The sequence below is a fragment of the Cavia porcellus genome, unplaced genomic scaffold (genome assembly GCF_034190915.1).
Source record: "Cavia porcellus strain 051 isolate PalLab524CR breed Dunkin Hartley unplaced genomic scaffold, mCavPor4.1 scaffold_1, whole genome shotgun sequence".
Taxonomy (NCBI): domain Eukaryota; kingdom Metazoa; phylum Chordata; class Mammalia; order Rodentia; family Caviidae; genus Cavia; species Cavia porcellus.
The window spans coordinates 80,543,871-80,555,540 of NW_026947484.1; positions in this window are offsets into that span (position 1 = coordinate 80,543,871).

Genomic DNA, 11,670 nt, shown 5'->3' on the forward strand with positions numbered 1-11,670 from the left:
TTCCCCCCCAGGGGTGGCACCAGTATATATACGGATACAGTGTCCAATCATGTTAAAGTAAGCAAGGCAAGCTGATTGGCTAACATCATCAGTTGCCAGGCAGACTATATTGTTGAGCGGGTTGCTTACGCGGTAAGCAGGAAACTAACGTGCTCGATGGGAGGGGTAATCTACCTCAGGCTTTGCTCTTTACTACAGGCCTCACGTCCGCCAAGTGAGGCGACCGGGCTCGGGGCTGCGGCTCCCAACATCTCCCCCTTTTTTATTTTTTATGAATGTGCGCATCGTAGCCCTTCCTGGACTGGGTGCAGAGGCTTATGCCCTATGCGTAGGCCCACCGTAGGTCCTTGGCTTAGACCCTGGTCGGCCGTCCCATGGTCTGCCAAGGCCCTGAGGCCCTCGTCCTTTTTCTAGGGCCAGGCACAAACTGGACGGAACCTGGATGCACACAAGCTTGCACTCATTTTCTCTCCGTAAAGAAATCCCCTCGGAGAGAAATTTAGACCTGGGCAGCATCTAACAGTCCAGCGGCTTACGTGCAGGATGGGGTAGGGCCTGGCTTAGGTTGAGTCGCACCGGGGGAGTACGCTCTTACCCGTCATTGACTCTCCTACCCAGCTATGTCATAATTTTTTAGAGGAGGAGTGTGGGAAGCTCACCGTCCCTAGACTCGGTCATAGGCTAGGCGAGCGAGCCATGCATATGCCTGAGGATCTTCTTGTCCATTTCGGGCTACCGCTATTTCTATTCATCTTGTTGGTTGGTCTGTGATGGATCTCCGGTAGGGCAGGTCTGATCTTCAGTCGAGGGCTTTGTCGCCCGTGTCAGTCTCTCCGGTACCCACAGTGGTTCTCGTCCCGATTCCTGTGGGAAAACACAAACCGCGCCTCGGTTCCAGCTGACCACTGGATCCGGGCCCATCCATTGTCCTGTCAGGACATCTTTCCACTTCACCCACCCTTTATGGTTGGGGGAAGGGTTGCAGTGCTCCACAGCTGGGGAGCGATTATCATTATTTAAATTTAAAAAATTGTGTGTGAATAGTGCCATGGATAATCGTGCCTTTGGGGCCAGGCCTTGGCCTACTCCCCCTTTTTGTTTTTGTAAAATTTCTTTGAGGCTTCTATGAGCCCTTTCAATGATTCCTTGACTTTGGGGATTGTATGGGATACCATGTTTTAATTGAACCTCCATCATTTTGCAGAACTCATTGAAGGCTTTGCCTATATAGGCTGGTCCATTATCAGTTTTTAATATTTTTGGTTTGCCCCATGCGGCCCAAGCCGCCAGGCAATGATTGATCACATTAGACACTTTTTCACCTGTTTCTGCTGTTGCAAATATGACGTGAGAACAGGTGTCTGTGGAAACATGAACATATTTAAGAGTCCCAAACTCCTGTATATGTGTGATGTCCATCTGCCAAACATCACCAGGGATCAAACCTCGAGGGTTTACTCCCATCGGTATGGCAGGTTTGTATGTGGCACAGGAGTCACATAGTCGCACGATATCTCGTGCATCTGCTCTGGAAACATGGAAATGGTTTGCTAGTGTCCTGGCATTGACATGAAACTTATCATGGAAGGCACGGGCTCGCTCGATTGGTGTTAGTAAGGTAAAAATCCATAACGGGCGAGTGGCAGTATCAGCAGCCGCATTCCCCTGTGCCATAGGCCCTGGCAGGGATGTATGTGCTCTTATGTGGGTGGTGAAGACCTTATGGTGTCTGTTCTGAAGCAATGTCTGGATAGACAGGAACAGCCCAGCCACTGTGGAAGTGGATCTAATTAAACTGGCAGTCTCAAGCACTTGCATAGCATTGACCACATACCTAGAATCGGAGACAATATTAATGGCTTCTGAGAACCGTTCAAGAATCATTTTAACGATCTGCAGTTCTACCACCTGAGGCTGATCAGGTTCAAATTGTATGGTAACCGGGGGCTTGCCTAGGATCACATAGGCGCCTATCCCCGTCTTGGAGCCATCTGTGTATATTGTAGTTGCTGGGACTAATGGCTCAGAGGCAGTAACCTTTGGAAAAATTATAGGGTGCTGAGTGACAAATGACAAGATAGGGTCTTTAGGGTATTGATTGTTTATATCCCCATGGAAAACACATCTCAGAATGGCCCATGTATCTATGCAGGCAGCCAGGGTCTTGATCTGGCTGGCGGTATAGGGTACTCGGATGGCTTGTGGTCCTGAGCCAAAATGTTGGACAGCTCTATCATGCGCTTCAAGGGCCAATGAAGCGACTGCCTCCGGGTAATGCTCTATGACTTTTGCAGGTGAGACCTTAGGGTGTATCCACAGTAATGGTCCTTTCTGCCAAATCACCGCTGTGGGCTGTAGACTAGTCTGTAGCAAACAGACATCAAAGGGTCGCCCTGGTTCAATTCTGTGTAAGGTAGCCCCACCTAAGGCTTTTTCCACTCTCTGTAAGGCAGCTCTTGCCTCAGGAGTGAGCCTCCTGTGGGAGGCTATATCTGGGTCTCCCTTCAGAAGGTCGAACAGGGGTTTGAGATCTGAATTTGGTATATGTAAATATGGCCTAATCCAATTAATGTCTCCCAATAGCTTTTGCATGTCATTTAGGGTCCTAACGCCATCCGTCCTAATGGTGACCTTCTGTGGAGAGACTAGCATAGGGGAGATTTTCGCGCCTAAGTAGGTCACCATTTCTCCTCCCTGAATCTTGTCGGGGGCAACATGCAGATTAGCTTGTCTCAGGGCCTCGACCAACTGGCCGAGCATATTATTTAGCATGTCTGGGTCCCTGCCGCTGAGTAAAAGGTCGTCCATGTAATGCACACATCTTATCTTGGGAAAGGATTTTCGTAGGGGGGCCAGTAGGGAATCAAGGTAAATCTGACACATAGTGGGACTGTTGGCCATACCTTGGGGCAGCGTTATCCACTCATATCTGAGATCAGGGCTTTCTTGGTTAATGGTGGGTAAAGTAAAGGCGAACCTATGAGTGTCCTCTGGATGCAGGGGGATTGAGAAGAAACAGTCTCTAAGATCTATAACATAAACTGGCCAGGACTGAGGGATGGCTGAGAGAGCTGGCAGCCCCCTCTGGACCGCCCCCAGGGACTGCATCTGCGCGTTGACCGCCCTTAGATCATGGAGCAGCCTCCACTTGCCAGACTTTTTCTTAATTATAAAAATGGGGGTGTTCCATGGGGAGGTTGACGGCTTAATATGTCCTAATCTAAGTTGTGTACTGACTATTTCTGACAAGGCTAATAGCTTCTCCTTAGGCAGGGGCCACTGAGGTACCCAAACCGGATCATTTGATTTCCAGGTGATTTTGATCAAAGTGGGTAGGAGAGCTTCTTCAGCGGCCCCTAAGAAAAACCCAATCCTTGCCTACCTTTTTTGTTCTCTACTGGTATTGGGGATGTCCGACCCTGCAGGGCATTGCCCAAGCCTTTGCCGGGGGTATATCCCTGGTTCCTGAGTATATCCTTAGCCTGGGGGGAGCAGTTTGACGTAAGCGTGACATCCATCTGAGTGAGGATGTCCCTTCCCCATAGAGACACTGGCAACTGCAACACAAATGGTTGGAAATGGCCCTGATGACCCTCCTCATCGCACCAGAGCAGGGTTGAAGCACTAACCTGAGGAGCTGACACCATCCCCAGGCCCTGCAGCGTGTTATCTGCAGTGTTGGTGGGCCAGTTGGAGGGCCAATCCTTTCTAGAGATAATGGAACGGTCAGCTCCTGTGTCTAGGAGCCCTGTTATACTCTTGCCGTTGACCTTAAGTGAGAGCATGGGCCTTTTATCAAGTGTCATATGGAGTCCCTCAAAGACTTCCCCTGAGGAACCGAAACCTTGACTTTCTCTAATTTTCTGCTTTGAGGGAAATCTCTTGTGGAGACTGGGGAGCAGCAAGAGCTGCGCTATCTTGTCTCCTTTATTGATTACCATAGTACCCACAAGAGATTGAACCATAATTTTAATATGTCCTGTGTAGTCTGAGTCTATGACCCCCGGGACTACTGTGAGACCCCGAAGGGCCGTGGAGGATCTCCCGATCACCAGACCCACGGAATTTTCGGGTAACGGTCCCTTAAAGGTGGTTTCAACCACTTGAACACCCATATCAGGCACTAATATAAGTCTGGAGGCGACACTGAGGTCCACACCTGCTGACCCAGGGGTGGCCCTTGTTGAAGGCTGCCACCCTGAGCTGTCCTGTCTCTGGGGCGGGGGCCCGCCTGTGAAGGGGGCCCCCTCTGGCCGTTTTTTGGCTCTGTAGCATCTCGTCCACAAATACGGTTGCCCTGAGCATCAAAGACCGACCTACACTCCTCAGCTTTGTGTGATCCCTTCTTGCATCGCCCACAAACATATGGTTCTTCATTCCTAGGATGGGGCCTAGCATCTGCATTGTTTGGGCAATGACGTTTAATGTGTCCTGGCTCCCCGCAGGCAAAACACCCTTTAGCCTTACATTCCCCTTCTAACCCGCGAGGTCCCCTCTGCTGTACAGCCGCGGCCAGGAGAGCAGCCACTCCCGAGTTGGAGAGCGGCCCCCCTATCTCTCTGCATATCCTAATCCAGGCGTTGAGGTCCTTGTTCTTATGAGGAGCTATCGCTGCCTTGCACTCCTTTGTACATTGCTCGAAAATCAGCTGCCTTACCAGCGGTCGAGCCACTCCCGGATCAGAGAATATCTTATCGGCAGCATCTTGCATTCGGGCCACAAAGTCAACAAATGGCTCTGTGGTACCCTGAATTATTTTTGAAAGACACAAGGAGGCTGTTCCGGCACCACTTACTTGCTTCCAGGCGCGGAGCCCTATGGCATTGATTTGTTCATAGACAGCACCGGGGAACTGAGTCTGATCATCAGCGTGCCGACCTTCTCCCATAAGCATTTCTTTGTTCCACCCCTGGTTTCCCCGATTGGCGTTTCTCTCAGCCTGCTCTGCAGAGAACTCTGCGTACCAGGCTCGCCAATCCAGGTAACTACCCGAGGGCAGACACGCCTTTGCCAGCTGAATCCAGTCCGCGGGGGTGAGGGGCCCAGAAGACAGATTCTCCAGCATGGCAATGGTGTAAGGCGCAGTCGGCCCAAAGGTTGTAACTGCATTTTTAAGTTCTCTAATCTGCTTTATCTCAAAAGGCTCCCATGCATTGCGTCCCTGGCCCATAGCTACTTGTACAGGAAATATCCCGTAGGGGCCACTATCTATCCCAGGTGGATGTACCTCATGAGACAAGCGTCCCCCCTGCCAAAGCCGCCTGTAAAAATACCGACCCGCCGGCGGCGGAGCATAAGACGGCGGCCGTGATTGGGCGGAAAATGGGGGCCCGTGCATCACTTCCTGTTCTGGCGAAAGGGGAGGGAGCTCCCAGGCGGCCGCCTCGTGGCGAGGGATCGCCTCCCTCTCGCGCCGGGGAGCGCTCAGGAGCTCTCTACTCCTCCGCAGACCAGGTTGAGCAGAGCGCAATTCGCGGCGCAACGCTGGAAAAGAACCCTGTGACTCCTTATCGAGCGACTTGGGCTCCTGACAGCTGGTCTCTTTGGCCTCCTTGCCATTCAACTTTCCCTCGTCCTCGGAGTTAGACGACTCCGAGGCTAGAGCCCCGTCCTCCTCCTTAGCATCTTTGTTCCCCTTGACGGGCCCCTCTCGGGAGCTCCCTGACTGGGCCTGCTCAAATACCCTGCGTACTTTTGTAAGCTCTTGAGAGCTTTCTCCACAACCACCCTCGCTCTTAGTGTTGCTACCTAGCATGTTTCCCATCTTTTAATATGTTACTCACCGCGTGAGGCCCAAGGAATCCGCCACTTACGCGTGAGCCTGAGGGGAGTCTAAAAGCCCTGTAGGTGCGCGCCACCCAGAGCCCAGGCTTATCCCCAACTCACCTGTCTCGCAGCTCTGTACTGGAGCGTTGTCCGCTGTCACGTCTCGGGGGTGATCAGTCCCCGGGCGGGCCTCCAAATGTCGATGTCGCTCCTGGCCGGCAGGAAGGACACACGACAAAGTCTGGCAGTGGACAACCTTTTCTTTTATTTTCCTTCTCCGTACAGCCTGCCCTGGGATCGCTCCCAGCCGAAGCCTCCTTTGGTCCGCTCCCCGCGGCTCCTTCTAGGCTTCTACTTCCGGGCTTCTACCGGGCTTCCTTTTCCCCCCCAGGGGTGGCACCAGTATATATACGGATACAGTGTCCAATCATGTTAAAGTAAGCAAGGCAAGCTGATTGGCTAACATCATCAGTTGCCAGGCAGACTATATTGTTGAGCGGGTTGCTTACGCGGTAAGCAGGAAACTAACGTGCTCGATGGGAGGGGTAATCTACCTCAGGCTTTGCTCTTTACTACAGGCCTCACGTCCGCCAAGTGAGGCGACCGGGCTCGGGGCTGCGGCTCCCAACAAGTTACCATCCTTTTAAATGGATTTTCCTGTAGTGGCACCCTTTCAGAAGTGAATGAAAGCTACTGATTTGTTTGCACATTCTAATCACTTTCCAGTATCACGAGAGATTTTTACTTATAAATAGTCCTAGATGCAGGTGGTAAAATCAGAGGCTACATTCAGAATTGCTAGTGAAAGACATTTCTTCATCTACCAATGTCATGTATCTATGAAAATGATGTACTTTAACACTTTGTATTGCAGAGTACAATAATGTAAATCTTTTTTTATAATGTAAATCTTAAAAGCACCACTATTTTAGCACAATAAGAAAGTCCCAAGAGCTTATATATGTACTGCTCCATTTGAATTTGTTTCTTTGATACTTGTAACTTATTGTAATTTTTTTAAAAAATCAAGATCATTATCATTGCATTGTACAAAAATTAGCTCTTTGATTAGCACAGAAAATATTTTTAATTTTTCAAAAATCTGTGGAGGTAGTCAACTTGCCTTTAAAATATGGTGGTCCTTTCAGTATAATGTCTTGAAGACATTACCTTTAATATCTGTTGGGAAGGAAATGTCCAGGCTTTTCAAATGTCCTTATTAAATGATTCCTCTTTTGTTTATGTAGGGAACAGTATTTATAGTTATGTATACAGTGGGGATCTACAAAAAGAAGTATGTATTTTAAAAGAGTTTTTTAATGATTTAAAAATTTTATAAATCATTTTCAGGCTTCTACACCTATAGATTATCACTGTGAATCCCTTGCTTCCTCACATGTATTTGCAGTACCAAAAACACAGGGTTTTATTTAACAATGCCTTGTTGCTTTGTGTGCATTAACATTCTGATGCAAAGACAGTGTGGCTTCAACAGGAGCCACAGTATTTAAATTGACCAACCTACTGTTACAACTACTTTGAGGTAGCCAAATATAAAATAAAGGCCTTAAAGTGGTGCTGTTTCATATATCTTAGCATCAGTAGCAAGGTGAGCTGAGCTGGCCAGGTGAAGAGCAAGTACATCTGCAATATGCAGGGAAAGTGATATGGAGAAATATCAATCTGCTTAATTCAACTGGGATAGTATTGGAATAGTTTTAGGAGGCTGTTGTTTCAGTTTCTGTTATGTAAAATTTTGTGCCCTGGGAGGTCATACCCTCATCTTGTAGCTCCAACCCAGTTGACATTCCTGGAGCTATTTGGCTTTGCCATCCCATTGTGCTCAACCATTTACAGGGAAGATGGTGGGAGGAAATGGGAAGCTGTCAGCTGGCCTCAAGGATTACCTATCAGTACCTCAGCTAGCCTTATTTCTATTGCTTAGAGCCAATTGAGGGGAGAAGGAAATAGCATAGCCAGCTCTGTACCTATGAGTACATGGAGACAGGGTTTGGTTTAACTAATGTGGAAGCAATTGTTCTGCATTAAAGGGGAGTCACCTAGGTCATCTCCTACATATATAGAATATATAATGTCATGGTTTATGTCTGTGGCCCCCAGGCCTCATGCGTTTGCATTGTGCATTTGTGATTGGTTTATTGTTTAGCTCTTAGATTAATGATGTCTATGCTATATACCCACATAGGGATGGAGCCAGCATATAAGGTAATGGCAGGAAGAAAGTGTGTGTCTCTCTCTTGCTGGCTTTTGTCTTGCTGTTTATGACCACCATAAACTGCAGCACTGCCATGCCACCCTGCCTTGGAGCCAACTAAATATAGACTAAAACCTCCAAAAACTATAAAAAAAGAACCTTTCCTTTCCAAACTTTGGGCATCAGGTATTTTGTCTCAACAATGAGTAAAAAATAACTAAGACAAAATTTGGTACCAGGAGTGGGGCCATTGCTGTAATTATACCTGACCATGTTTTTTGAGAGGCTTTAAAAATGGCTTGCAGGGAGAGTTTAAAAAGGTTCAAAAGTCACCTAGATACATAGAGCTGGAGCAGCTTAGGCTGTTCTATAGAAGAAATTCTAGTCAGAGCTCAAGAGACCAAAAGGCTGATAAAAAGCCTGATGGTAAAGACCAGGCTTGAGAGGCTTCTGCTGGGAAAAAGGACTACATTGGTTGTTAGACTTCCCATGATATGTGTTATGGCTTGGCAAACAGTTTGTCTACATTTTGTTCCTGCCCAGAAATTTTGTCCGAGACTGAGATTAAGAGCAATAGACTGATTAATCTGGCAAAAAAAATTTTAGGCAGTCAAATGTTGAGGCTGGGGCATGGCTATTGTTGAGGCATATAGTCAGCTTTATGTTGCAAATCAAAAACAAAGATCCTAGCCAGATAATTTAAAATGCTGAAAGTTTGGCCAAAAAAAAACAAAAAAACAAAAAAAAACAACAAAGAACTCCAATAAAGCTATAGATTATAAAGGTAAATCTGAAACTTTGATTGCCAAAACAAAAAAAAAAAACAACAACAACAAAAGGATGGCCACGGGACATCCCCAAAAGCAGCAGGTCTCCACCCTTTGCAGCCTCAAAACTGCAAAAGTAAAAAAATTTGTTCAGAAAAAAAAGCTACAAAACACCATGCTCCAAAATGGCAATGGAGGCCACATGAGGTCCCAAAATGATGACAGCCACATGAGGTTCCAAAATGGTAGGAACATAAGTAAGTTTTTCTTCATAGTCAGGTTCACAGAGCCCAGTGATCCAACCACTCAAGCCCTACAGCCAAGGAAAAAAAAAGCCTGGCTACTGCTCCAGCTGGCAGCAAACCTTGATGACATCCACATGGTGCTGATTTTAGGTATAAAAAAATACACAAATTCTGAGGATAAAATAACTTCCACCTCAATTGCAAAGGGCCTGGGAGGCCAAACAGTGTGCCCCTGAGAGGGCAATTTGTAAAGATATAAGGGTAAAGCCAAAGGTACAATAGAGACCCCAAAAGTTTAAAAAAGCACATCAAAAAAAAAAAAAAAAAAAGCTGCAAAAAGCGAGCAGGGAGAGTTTGTTAAAAAAGCTGTGAGAGCTAAAATCTCTAAAAGTGCCATGAGGGTGAAATCACCCAAGCCTTTTGGAGCTTACAATCAGATTGCCTCAAATGCTGAGCATTAAAAAAAATGCTGAGCATAAAACTCTAAGACTTAATTTTCACCCTGCTAGATGTTAGACTTGCTTTGTTTCCAATGCTTTATATTCTTCTGTGTGTAACTCTTAAAATGGTAAAGTTTATCTTGTGCCTTTGCATTTCATAAATGTTTAACTTTGTTTCATTTATACAGGGGGTTACAGTTAAGAGTTTGCCAAAGATCTTAAAAGAGACTTAAAACTTAGATTTTTCAGCAGTGCTAAAATTGTTAGGACTTTGGCAGCTCTTGGAGATACACTAAATGATTTTTATATAAAGAATGTGCATGAGTCCTGGGGACCAGGGGTGGAATGTCATGGTTTATGTCTGTGGCCCCCAGGCCTCATGCATTTGCATTGTGTATTTGTGATTGGTTCATTGTTTAGCTCTTGGATTGATGATGTCAATGCTATATACCCACATAGGGGTGGAGCCAGCATACAAGGCAATGTCAGGAAGAAAGCGTGTCTCTCTCTCTTTCTTGCCGTTTCCACCTTGCTCTTTATAGCCCCCACAAACTGCAACACTGCCAAGCCACCCTGCCTTGGAGCCAACTAAATATAAACTAAAACCTCCAAAAACTTTTTTTAAAAAAAACCTTTCCTTTACCAGCTTTGGGCATCAAGTGTTTTGTCTCAACAATGAGTAAAAAATAGCTAAGACATATAAAAACTTAAAAAAAAATTAGACTCCACCAAATAAAAGACCCAATTAAAAAAAGGGCAACCAAAATGAAAAGACACTGCTGAGAAAAAGTATAAATGGCCAATAAACATAGTACATGAAAAACTGTTCAACATCTCTGGCCAGAGAAATGCAAATTAAAACCACTTTGAGATAACATCTTACTCCAGAAAGAATGGCTATCATCAAAAAATTTAATAGTGACAAATGCTGGCAAGGATTTTGAGAAAAAGCAAGTTTTTTACATTGTTGGTGGAAATGTAAACTATTATAACCACTCTGGAAATTAGTGTGGATATTCCTAAAAAACTTAAAATAGAAATTTTAAAAGATAAAATTATTATAGTATAGGGCAACATGCATACCCATGTTTATAATGGCACAATTTATAATAGCTACATCTTAGAAACAGCATACATGTCCATCAACAGATAAACAGATAAGGACAATGTAGTATCTATACACAATAGATTACTATTCTGCCATAAAGAAAGATAAGCCTGAGGAATTTGTAGATAAATAGATGCAACTTGAGAACATAATAGTAAGTGAAATAAGTCAGACACACAAGCTTAAATATTCATGATTTCTCTTAAATAAGAACCTCAAAGTGGGCTGGGGACATAGCTCAGTGTCATAAGTTCCTGCCTGGTAAACACAAGGTCTTGAGTTTGATTCCTGGTACAAAAAAGAAAGAAAGAAAGAAAAAAAAAAAGAGAAACTCAAAGTATGTATCTGCAAATGAGGAATAAAGTGGAAGACCTAAAGATGAACTGGGAGAGATTTAGATAGTTCCCTATATTACCTATTGTTTCAAAAATATTTTAATATATATGCTGATTTGTTTTATTTATACTATTAGCATCTCTTAGTTCATTAAAAAGAAAATTTTGTGTTAATATTAGTTTGTTTCTTCTTTGTAAGAGAATCTTGTCAGTGTCTGCTCTGAAGACAATAATACACAGCATATTAACTATTGTTATTCTTTTATTTTTTTAAAGAAATTTTGTTTTTTGGACTTCTGGGAGAACATGGCAGACAGATAACAGCAGCTACGGAGGCTCTCTGAGAAAGCCAGCTTAGAATCCAGGAATGGTGTGGTGTGAGGAGTCCTAAGCAAGGGGAGATATACCCTGCTGACCCAGGAACGAACTAAGCTGAGAGAAACCAACTGGAAATGCAAACCCAATGCTATAACAGGAACAAATAAATCTCAGCACACAAGGTGGAACCCGCGATTCTGGAAGCCGTGATTTGAATTCCCTGCCGCCACAGCTGCATCCCAATCGGCACAGCAGGAAGAGAGAACACACGCGAAAACTCTGAGAGCGGGAATCAGTGAACAAAACAGAGTTGAGAGCAGGACTGTTGGGGACCCCTGCATTGATCTGCGGTGAGTGAGAGGAACAGGGACCCTTTCATAGACTAGGAGGCTCCAACAGATGACATTCTGTTGGGCAGACTAGCTGGAACAGGACACTGTAGTGACTTTAGTAGCATATTCCCCTCTCAAGCGGGA